The 12211-nt window shown below is 41.7% G+C and overlaps 1 protein-coding gene across 1 annotated transcript in view; it reads right to left on the bottom strand.

Annotated features, from left to right (window-relative positions):
- mtus1a (microtubule associated tumor suppressor 1a) overlaps positions 1-2091 on the bottom strand; it is a 35116-nt gene extending 33025 nt beyond the window's left edge. Inside the window, exon 1 of the mRNA XM_034093428.2 lies at positions 1863-2091. The gene's annotated coding sequence lies outside the window, so the exon portion shown is untranslated. The remainder of the gene's footprint in view (positions 1-1862) is intronic.
- Between the last annotated feature and the right edge of the window lie 10120 nt (positions 2092-12211).

Raw genomic sequence — 12211 nt, 5'->3', positions numbered from 1 at the left:
GCTAAAGCACAGATATTCCAATATAATATCTATCTCGGGCTCCATAAAGGCTAAGGCATGCCTTGGTAAGCCTTTGTAGCCATTGGTCATTGTAACAGTATCTGGACACTTTAAATATGTATGACTTGGCTCAATGAAAAATGCAAAAGCCATCATGATAATGCTCAAGGGAAAACATTTTGCAAGTCTGTCCAAATGATTTCCTACTTGGGCTATGCGATACACAATGTGATTACATTAAGATTGTTGAATATCAGGGTTCTTATGTTTTGCCAGACACGGCTGCTGTCTCTCATGGACCTTGGTTTCATAAAAGCCTAAATGTGAGGCTTGCCAAGCAGTAACAAGACATGTTTCTACTTGTAAAATGAGCCGTTTGGCATGAGAAATATACCGCAGAGTCTTAACCGCTTTGTTGTGTACCGTTGTGTTTATTTAAGCTGACTGGACTGCTAAGCTTGCCAGGCACTACTACAACAAAAGCACCATTGTGGTATGTACCACAGGAGAGTAAGATATCAAGTCACCAACAGCCCGAAAGTGTTCCAGTATGCAGATCCCAGACATCCTGGTGCATATAAGAAAACCCAACAATTGAGAAACTGAAAAACAGAATAATAAATAACCTACAGTCTGCTGTACTTCTGTCACGTATACAGGTTAAGGAAGGAAGGGTGGAGGCTAAGAAGGTTCTGGCTGTCATATTCTAATGCTAAAATACTACATATCTATTATGAAAACAAGAGTTATTGTTATTGCATATTGTAAAGCATGTTGTTAACCTTTTCTTTTTTTATTCTTGAGTTGCATCCTGCTTGCTGTTGGCAGGTGTGTGTGTAATACTGCTAGGATAGCAATATATTTTATTGCAATATATTGCAGCAAAACTGTCTGGGTGTCAAAATAAGCCATTTCTTTCCCTATGTACCCACTTACAGTATAGGGAAATAAATGGCTTATTTTGACACCCAGACGAACACAAGGCTCTGCCTAAAGCGTTAGAGTCATAGACACCTGTAGATGCCTGACATGACAACACAGAGTTAATTATAGGTCTGGGGTACACAAAACTGTAATTACAGACCGTTTTTTCTCAGGGCCAAAATATCCACCTTTACAAACCAAGTTTTGCTAGCACATTGACTCAATAAGAATGTTGAGTATAACCTACAAATGACACATTCAGCAAGTCTCAAAACGAATGGATTGATACGTTTCTTTATAGGAAAGTGTCACAATGCTATATATATATAAATCTGGACCCTACCTTTGAACATGCACACTTCAAAATGTTAAATCATTAAAAAATGTTGGACCTAAGAGCAATGTTCAGTCTGTAAAGATAACATTATAAATGAAGTCTATTCTATTGCAAGTGATTTTAAAGACTTGTTAATGTTAATATGCTTCAATCATTAGGTGTTCGTATTTAAATGGATTACGTTTCGACCGTCCTGCTGATAAGATACGTTATCAAAAGCAGCTCTGCTATTATCAACATGACCCAAAGTCCAAATCTGGATGAATCGTGTTGGTTTAACAGGCAGAGGAAAAAAAACAGCGTTCACTGCATTGACCTTCTGTGCAATCGAATGAAATATACTGCCTTGGCAAACCTTTGTGCACATTGAACCTTGGCAGGAGCTGCCTCTCCAATACCACTGCAGTATCTTCCCACACACAATATAACAGAACAGGGATGTTTCTGGTTTAAATCGTGACTACTAGGCATTATGTAAAGTACAACTGCAACTGAGACAAACCACGACTAGGCAGACAATGTACAAACAATGACACTTAGAAGACACTGAGCCAACAAATAGAAAGAAACACTGCCTGTAAAAATGTTCAAAAGTGCTTACCTCTGACTTAAGAAGGATCAACTACATTATGAACCAACTAAAATACTGCCACTCTTTCCATTCACTGATAACAGAAGAGAAAATGCGTCCACTATCAGCTGCCTGCCATATCACGTCAGATCACGTTGTTGCAGGTTCAGCCAGCTCATTTTACCCTCTCAGAGGCAATCCCATTACTGCTGTCCCTCCAAAGCACTAAATCCAGCCAAATGGGCAGGCAGTGGTGTGCGAGTGAGAGAGCTTCAGCCAGCAGCCAGCGGCCCCCGTCCCACCACCCCTCCCTCCTCGTGTTCAGCCGTGCATCAGTAACATCACAGCCTGAATGAGGGTGCAGGGGGGCAGGCATTAGGTTGTTTCTTTCCCTCGTGACTTTACTCCGGGCCCAGTGCAGCAATCTCTCTGGCCAGGCACTGTGTCAGACAGTATCAGAGAGTTGGCTGCACATTGCTCCACAGTGCAGGCATGTCAAGGTCCGGCTAAAGACTGAGCTCAGTGTAAGCTCCACTCCAGAGTTTACAGGAGAGTGAGCAAGGAGGAAAGCTACATGTTACCTTATCCATGCCGAGCCCAGTGCAGGAGGAGTGGCCTTGGCCTGCCAGGCTGAGTTGGCATTCACTGTTGCTAAGCAGCAAAAGTCTCTCTTTTATGAGGGAATGTATCAGGCTGCTTTTTAGTAAGGGATGAGTGAAAAGGGGAGCAGAATGACGGGAGGCCTGGTTTCCTGGAGGAATGTCGCCCTATGACAATTCCCAACCAGGATTTGAATCGCTTATTCAGAGACACTTTCCACAAATGTTGGTTACTGTAAGGCAGATGAGTTATTCAGAGTTCTCCAATGATAATGTCACTTTCTGATGACACTCCCTCTTGTTGTAGACAAACAGCTCGACATCTGATCCCAACACTACAGCAGTGGTGCGACACCAGCATCTAAGGCCCCCTAAGACCTATGCTATTTCTGCCTAATCTATACAAGGCCTCTGACCCTGGGAACTGCAGTCTAATCTTAACCAGAGACGAGATGTAAATCATGGTATAGAGCGGGCTTATTATGTCCCCTGAAAATAAGTCCTGTAAAATCTGTTATTAGGAGAGTTATGTATTCTAAGCTTTTTGACATTGACATCTTTGGTTTACATGCAGAACTAATGTCCATTTTCCACTTTAAGATGGGTATGTTGCCAACTAAATAGTGTATTGTAAACTAGGAACGCATCCATGCAACATATATTTAAAACCAGTAGGGTGACCCTCTGACACTCACAGTAAACTCCCAACTACTGTGGGCTCTAATGGGTCCTAGAAGAGCACTCTGCCTTGTCAAAAAACACAAATGGGTAATTAAGTAACTGTCAAATTAATTATCAAAATTGCCTTAGTGTAAATCACAAGTTTCTCGATACAATTATTTATCTATTTTTCTGGCCAACGAGGCAGTCTTTGCTGATAAAGATATAGTCTTTCACTATCATACTTTTGTTATTCGTATACATTTTAGCACCCTGCGACAGATGAAACAATATGATATACCCATTGACACACATCGATTATATTTATAAAGTCACAAAAATAAATAATGTATACCACACTTCCTGACAATTTAAATAACCTAGATGTGCTATAGGAATTTCAAAATAAATGTGTATATTAAGGATTGATATTAACCTATTAAGTACAATGTGTTGGAGAACTAGCTATAGTGTTACATAGTGATGTCACTATGTTACGCAACAAAGGAGTCGAATCGAGGCATTTCAGGCAGGGTTATGGGAGAGAAACTCCCTCTGGCCTGAACTTTTGGATTTTAGCCTTTGCAGACCATTAACATTCACAAACTCCTATTCCACACTTCAGGGAAGGGTTTTTTAGTCGATACATGGATCCATATCAAACAGGAATCCATATCATTGTATTGTAACACCTCTATTTGATATTGGGCACCCAACTAAGTTCCTCTTTGAGATAAATCCAATGCAAATCCACTAAGTGAGATCAACAGAACAATGCTTCCCTATTTCTGAATCCCTCAGGCATTGTGCAGCGAGCTCAATTGGTCTTTCCTTGCCTTGCCTTGGCTTGGCTGACAGGACATATCAGTATCATACAAGGAGCAGTTATGAGTAGCAGAGACAGAGCTGCACAACAGTAGCGCAGGGCAGCGGATCAAGCCGGGAGATTCCAGCAGCATACCACAGGGACAACACTGTCCTCTGTAAGCCACTGGGGAACAAAACCAAACCAATGAGCTGCCATAGAAGAACAGCATGGCACTGTCTTTCAAAAGTCAGAACATCAGCCGGTCTGCTCCAGAAACAAGAAGTAGAAAAAGGCTTTCAAGACAAAGCTGTGGGTCTATGCCATCTAGTGAAAAACAGAGGCAAGTCACATCTGGCAGCAGCTGTCCTAACGGATCTTGGTTAACTTTTCTCTTATGGCGCGTTTCCACTGCAGCGGGTAGCTCGCTTTAAGCGTGCCGAGCCGCGCGGGGCCCGTTTTTGGTTGCGTTTCCACTTGGCCTAGTTTTGGGCCGGGACTACTTTTTCACCTTTTTTCTGGCCCGACTAAATCGTGGTTCTAGGGCCAGGAACAACCAGGCTGAGTCAGGCTGAGTATGCTAAACTAGAGAGAATCGCTGGCAAGAGGGCTACAACTACAACAAGATGAACATATTTGACCGTGATTTAATTGTAATACACGTTTCAAAATGATGCCAAAGTAACAACATACTGATACCGTTTAGTAAAAACCATGCATTTATGCTTTGACAAGTCTGCAGACAGACGGCAGGCGAAAAACCCTTTTAAAATGCGTGTTTTCTAAATGGAGCTTGGCTAAGCTAACATTATATATGCTCCGACCGTCCACACTCACAACGGCCTATACAGACATAAATAAACCAGCGACTGTATTCGCCATGACACAGGCAGTCTGTGGTTTGTACTTGTTTAACTTTTGTCTAGTTTCTGAACAGATATGAAGAGCTGTGAGCTCTGAGTGCTAAGAGCTAACGGCTGTGTTGTTTTTCTGGGGCTCTCATTGAAGATGACGTCACGGCTCCGCCTACACTGCGTTACTATAGTAACTACCCCAGTTCCTAAACTGTAATGGAAGCGCAGCATTAAAGTGAGCCGGGCCTAATAAGGCCTAACCAAACCGAGCGAGGCCGAGTGAGGCCTGCAGTGGAAACGCGCCATTAGTTAGCCTAAACAGATGAATACACATTTGCAGGGGGTGGAAAATGAAAAATAAACAAGAACAAACATTAGACTGGACCTTCGTTAGTATGTTTTTTTGACAGGCTGAAGGTCAAGATTGAACACTCAAGCTATGTTGGGTATACACTATACCAGAGGTCGACAACAGGCGGACCGTGGTCCGGATCCAGACCTATACGGACCCGGACCTATAATCAATACATTAATTGGGGTTTTCATTTTGACGGGGCGATTCTATTTTAACTGCCGCCGACAGGGGGCGAAAGAGACGAGTGAGCAATACAGGGAGAGAAACACAGAAGAAGAGATGAGAGCGCGGCAGAAAGAAGCGGAGAGGAAAGTGAGTGAAGAGAATAATTAGCGATACAGGGAGAGAAGACGGAGAGGAGAGTGAACAGGCGTGTTAGCGGCAGCAGGGCTCGACATTAACGACTGCCCGATGGCATCTAGTATTTAACTCGGGCAATGAAGCCTCACCTGCTGGTTGCCCGATTATGCCAGTATCATGCAGCTCGAGGATCCAGTAATGAGTGACCCGACAGCAAAACTAAACATATCTATAACTAGTTACGGTAGTTTGAGGGGTAATTAAAATAGCTACGTGTGATATTCTAACCTGAAGTGTGTGTTTTGTCCGCTCACCGCTGCATGTGATTATGCAGAGCTGCATGTCGACTCGTCAGCAGCAGCTGATCTCTCTCTCCCGTCAGATTAGACTTCACTCGCGTCTATGTCCATATCGATCAGATCCCGATAGTTCTAGCTGATGATAAGACTACCTGCTTATTAAAAGACACCTAAACAATAAGTGTCGCTATGCAACTGGGTGAGGCCACAAAGTATAGCGCAGCATTATGCATTTGTTTACATGCCCACCGGAACCCCGAGGCATTACCAACAGATCAACGCACAATCAACCCATACAGGACATCTCTTTCTCCACATTAAGTGTTAGACATTATAATTGACTATTCTTGTCTGTCACATACTCTTCTATTCTGTTACATAAGTGGCGCAACTGAAGCGGTATTGCACTAAAAGGGAAATTATTTTGACTGGACATTTTGACTGAAGAGATTTAGATTTGCCGGCTAACGGGAACTCTGACGTTGCCATTTTGTGTGCTCGGCTCCTCTCGACTGCTGCTCGGGTCTGCTCGGTCAGCTTCCGGATGAGGAGGCATTCGTTCGACCAACTTACAGTAGATAACATTGCAAACATTTTTAACAGGGGCCATAACGGCCCGTCCACACAGCGGTGTGCGTTGACGCTTGGAGGTGGGCGTATCTGAAGCTTGGGGATTTTTTTGCGAGCAAAGCGACCAACAACCAATCACATGAATCTCCCGCCCCCGACATACAAAGCAATAGCAATGTTAAAACGAAGTAAACTGGATATAAAATCCCCAAACAGGCGAAAACCTACCAGTTTCATCCACTGTCTCTGCCACCTCCCTCCATGCCTCGCTCCTCTGGTTTGTATCCCGGTAGATGAACAGAGACTGATCATACAGCACCGGGTGATTCACTACCGCTATAATGAATTTTCCCTCAATTTTTTGGAATATGAGGAAATGACCTGCGTAGTCTCTCCCAGCATACATTACACGCGGTTTGATTGGCTAGCGCTTGTACTGGCAGATTTGCATAAACGGGATTTCATTGGCTGACGCTTCTGCCGAGGCGCCAAAAGTTGAACATTGCTCAACTTTTGAAGCGAGCAACGCCAGCAACGCTCCACGTCACTTCCCAAAATGCAGTTCGGCTAAAAGTGACGTCACCCCATTCAAAGTGAATGGGCAGAAGCGTTGGAAGCTTCAACGCACGCCGCTGTGTGGATGGGCCGTAATAGTGTAAATAATGTTTGTTTTGGCAGTTATAACTGAATGTAATGTTTTCTACTTTTTTACATCTGGGGGAAAGCATTTGCCTTCATCAGATGGAAAGTGTCTTGGCCAACAACTTAAGTATTTCTTATAGCTATGCAGGGCATGCAAGCGAGCAAACACAAACAAGTGAAATGAAGAATAAAATTGAAATTGTACAATATAATATTGTGGTGGTTCATCTTGTAATTCAGTCTTGAGAATGCACCAGACAGCATCTAAGACCTGCACACATCTAAATGTTCTAGGGGGAGGCCCCCCAAACCCTTTGTGTGTCATTTTTCAGGGCAATCTCTATTGGGCTCAGGGCCATATGTAAATTAGCTTAGATGGCCCATAGGCCATCTCCCAAAATCCTTAATGTCATGCACTGGGCAGACAGGGAGAGACAAATAATGACACATGGCGCTCTCCAAGAAGAGGAAAGTGGACAGTGAGAACAGAGCTTTTAAACCTGAGTGGACGGACTCATTCATGTTCATCCTGCCCACTGGGAGCACAGAACCAGTGTGTCTCATTTGTTCAGAGACCATGGCGCTCATTAAAAGTGCCAAAACGCCACTATGAGACAAAACACAAAGTGTTAGACCAAAAATTCCCTCTCAAGTCAGAACTGAGGTCAGATAAGCAGCCTCAGAGCCCAATATGATCAGTCCACCAGGATCAACATTAAAAATAATATCATTCCAGGGCAGGCTAACCAATTAAGGATTTTTTTTGGGAGATGGCCATCTAAGCTAATTTACAGATGGCCCTGAGCCCAATAGAGATTGCCCTGAAAAATGCGCATGGACGACATGGCACGAAGGGTTTGGGGGGCCTGCCCCTAGAAAATGTAGATGTTTGCATGTCTTAGATGCTGTCTGGTGCATTCTTTAGACTGAATTAGAAGATGAACCACCACAATATTATATTGTTCAATTTTATTCTTCATTTCACTTGTTTGTTTGTTCTTGTTAGTGTTTGCTCGCTTGCATGCCCTGCATAGCTATAAGAAATACTTAAGTTGTTGGTCAAGACACTTTCCATCTGATGAAGGCAAATGCCTTCCCAGATGTAAAAAAGTAGAACACATTACATTCAGTTATAACTGCCAAAACACAAATTATGTACACTATTATGGCCCCTGTTAAACATGTTTGTAATGTTATCTACTGTAAACTGGTCGAACGAATGCCTCCTCATCCAGAAGCTGACCGAGCAGACCCCATCAGCAGTCGAGAGGAGCCGAGCGCATCCACGAAGCACACAAAATGGCGACGTCAGAGTTCCCGTTAGCCGGCAAATCTAAATCTCTAAGGTCAAAATGTCCGGTCAAAATAATTTCCCTTTAACACAATACCGCTTCAGTTGCGCCACTTATGTGACAGACAAGAAGAGTATGTGACAGACAAGAATAGTCAATTATAATGTCTAACACTTAATGTGGAGAAAGAGATGTCCTGTATGGGTTGATTGTGCATTGATCTGTTGGTAATGCCTCGGGTTCCGGTGGGCATGTAAACAAATGCATAATGCTGCGCTATACTTTGTGGCCTCACCCAGTTGCATAGCCACACTTATTGTTTAGGTGTATTTTAATAAGCAGGTAGTCATATCATTAGCTAGAACTATCGGGATCTGATCAATATGGACATAGACGTAAGTGAAGTCTAATCTGACGGGAGAGAGAGATCAGCTGCTGCTGACGAGTCGACACGCAGCTCTGCATAATCACATGCAGCAGTGAGCGGACAAAACACACACTTCAGGTTAGAATATCACACGTAGCTATTTTAATTACCTCTCAAACTACCTAAACTAGTTATAGATATGTTTAGTTTTACTGTCGGGTCACTCATTACTGGATCCGCCAGCTGCATGATACTGGCATAATAGATTGCCTGATCGGGCAACCAGCAGGTGAGGCTTCATTGCCCGAGCTAAATACTAGATGGCCTCGGGCCATCGGGCAGTCGTTAATGTCGAGCCCTGGTGTATGAGAATGGCCTTGACACAATTTCAGCCCAGATTTACAAACTCCTGGCAGGACAAGCTCGAGCTCAATTCTCGCACGGAACAAAACAAAGTGAGTGAGGGACTGCAATATAAGAGGGACAGAAAGAGAAACTTTAAAACTGTTCTATTGTTATGATGTGTAAAGAAAGACTGATATTGTTCTATACTCGGCTGAAACTGTTAAGTCATGATGTGAAACGGTTTAGCAAAGAAAAAGGGAAACTCAAGCTCCTGCTACCGTGGTAAATTTGGTTTTATATTGGACGTTGGATATTCGACACATTCGAAAAATCTATTTAACACTGGCTTCGATGGGCGATTTTTTGTCAAACCAACTTCGATGTGTTAACAAAGCTTTTTTTTCAAAAAACCCACCTTTTGATTTTATACTATTTTTTTTGTGTTAAAAAATCCTATAAATCTATTATGCGGCTTGACCTTTTCACCTACCCATGTCAAAACACATCTGATGAACTCAGCTAACTGTCCTACACTTAACACAAAGCTTTTTTTTTCAAAAAACCCACCTTTTGATTTTATACTATTTTTTTAATGTTAAAAAATGCTATAAATCTATTATGCGGCTTGGCCTTTTCACCTACCCATGTCAAAACACATCTGATGAACTCAGCTAACTGCCCTACACTTAACACAAAGCTTTTTTTCTCAAAAAACCCACCTTTTGATTTTATACTATTTTTTTAACGTTAAAAAATGCTATAAATCTATTATGTGGCTTGGCCTTTTCACCTACACATGTCATAACACATCCGATGAACAAAGAAAAGTACCCTCTGCATGAGAAAAAGCAAACACTCTGATTGTTAAAATGTTCCTCATCATCAAAATTGATAACAGTTCTTTGTTTTTGTCTTTTTGACCATGTTGCAATATAGGACATATACAGTGTTTTCAACTGTCAGTTAAAAATATCCTCTTGCCTACTATTTCTGAAGTCCTTATATTATATGGAAGCGATTTAGTAATATCCGAATTATTGTCGTCCTGAGGTGCCTTTCTGTTGGCATATCCTTGAAAATGCTTACATAATAATTAAAAAAAGTAACTTTCATTACTATTGCCTGTGTCAACCTTTGGTTGTTTTATGTGAAGATGTATATTTAAGCAATAGCTCACGACAGGCCGTGGTATATGCTCATTATATCACAGCTAAGGGGCGTGGTTCGGCCCAACGGTTAAGTGTGGCAATATGAAAAAAAAATACACTCTAATTTAAATAGTTTTTATTAGTAAATAATGATGTTCCAAATAAAATAGTCCCTCCGTTGCCTTCTGCGCGAAACATAGTGCGAGGTGGTTGCTATGCAACAACACTAACAGCTAGCGAACATATTAGACAGAGAGCGTTGATTCATTATTTGGCTATTTATTTACATTCAGTTGTATGTTGCACCCACTGAAAACCTGTCCAGCATCAGTAGCATGGCTTACGTGGTTACTTGTTGAGGTTGTTCTAGGCTGTTGCTTGGCGTGGTGAGAATATTGCTCCACTTTCTCCGGTCCCCGAGATTTGGCTTCCAGTAGCTCTGGAGAGAGCTTTCGCACCTGTGGCCACTAACGGTCATACTTTCTCTGCTTTGTTTCAAGACCCGCATCAGAAAGCTTTTGAATGGTGGTACTTTTCCAGTTGGTCTACCTGCTCTTCACGTAGCTCTGCATGTCGTCGTTTAGGTGCTTTTTTTTCTGGAGAAAGGCACTGCTCAATCCACTCCTCCATAGTAAGACCCCCCGGAGGTCGAAGTTAATCTTAAATGTTTCCATCTTATGCTTTGTAAGTTTGTTTTGTAACAGAAGAAATGTAAATATATTTATAAAACTGACAAGTCAAATCAAGCAATCTGATTGGCCGATAGTATTTTTGCGGACCTCTTTGATTACAGATTTGAAAACATCGTTGCTTGCTTTAAAAGTAGCTCAATTCATGATGTCAGACCTTGGAAAGTATCTAGATATCCCTGCCCTTAAGCCAAAGGAACTGCACACTGAATATGTTTTGCCGTTTGATGTGTATGTCTGGACCGCTGCGTAAAAAGGAGGGTTTCTGCCCCGTTACTTCTCCGCTGCTTTCTTGTTCCAGTATGAAAAGCAAACTGCAGGCAGTTTGCTTTTCAGCCTAACGGTATACTGTTTTTCTCAGACGCGGAGGGATACTGACTTGTTGTGAAAAGTAACTTACAATTCTACCCGTGGTATACGCTCAGTATATCACGGCTAAGAACCAATCAGATTGCTTGATTTGACTTGTCCGTTTTATAATTAGCTATTGTAAGTCATTTAAAGAATTCCATGTAGCCTAATCACCTTAAAAAATGTTAAGATGAAAAGGCCAAGCCGCATAATAGATTTATAGCATTTTTTAACATTAAAAAAAATAGTATAAAATCAAAAAGTGGGTTTTTTGAAAAAAAAAAGCTTTGTGTTAAGTGTAGGGCAGTTAGCTGAGTTCATCAGATGTGTTTTGACATGGGTAGGTGAAAAGGTCAAGCCGCATAATAGATTTATAGGATTTTTTAACACAAAAAAAAAATAGTATAAAATCAAAAGGTGGGTTTTTTGAAAAAAAAAGCTTTGTGTTATATAGGCGGGCCTTGTATTAACACATCGAAGTTGGTTTGACAAAAAAACGCCCATCGAAGCCAGTGTTAAATAGATTTTTCGAATGTGTCGAATATCCAACGTCCAATATAAAACCAAATTTACCACGGTGCTGCTGCTACACTTTATTTGATTTATCTAAAATTAAGCACTTTTAAGATGCACATATTTTCAAAAGCTATGTTATTTATTTTCTCTATTTCATTTTTAAATGCGGCCCGAGAGGAACATTACATAGATCCACAGTATGTTACTGTATATCTGTATAGTTCAATGTTAATTGACAATTTATAAAACGGACAAGTCAAATCAAGCAATCTGATTGGTTCTTAGCCGTGATATACTGAGCGTATACCACGGGTAGAATTGTAAGTTACTTTTCACAACAAGTCAGTATCCCTCCGCGTCTGAGAAAAACAGTATACCGTTAGGCTGAAAAGCTACTGGAACAAGAAAGCAGCGGAGAAGTAACGGGGCAGAAACCCTCCTTTTTACGCAGCGGTCCAGACATACACATCAAACGGCAAAACATATTCAGTGTGCAGTTCCTTTGGCTTAAGGGCAGGGATATCTAGATACTTTCCAAGGTCTGACATCATGAATTGAGCTACTTTTAAAGCAAGCAACGATGTTTT

Source organism: Pseudochaenichthys georgianus, chromosome 10 (assembly GCF_902827115.2).
Source record: "Pseudochaenichthys georgianus chromosome 10, fPseGeo1.2, whole genome shotgun sequence".
Classification (NCBI taxonomy): domain Eukaryota; kingdom Metazoa; phylum Chordata; class Actinopteri; order Perciformes; family Channichthyidae; genus Pseudochaenichthys; species Pseudochaenichthys georgianus.
This window is presented reverse-complemented; position numbering and strand designations above follow the sequence as displayed.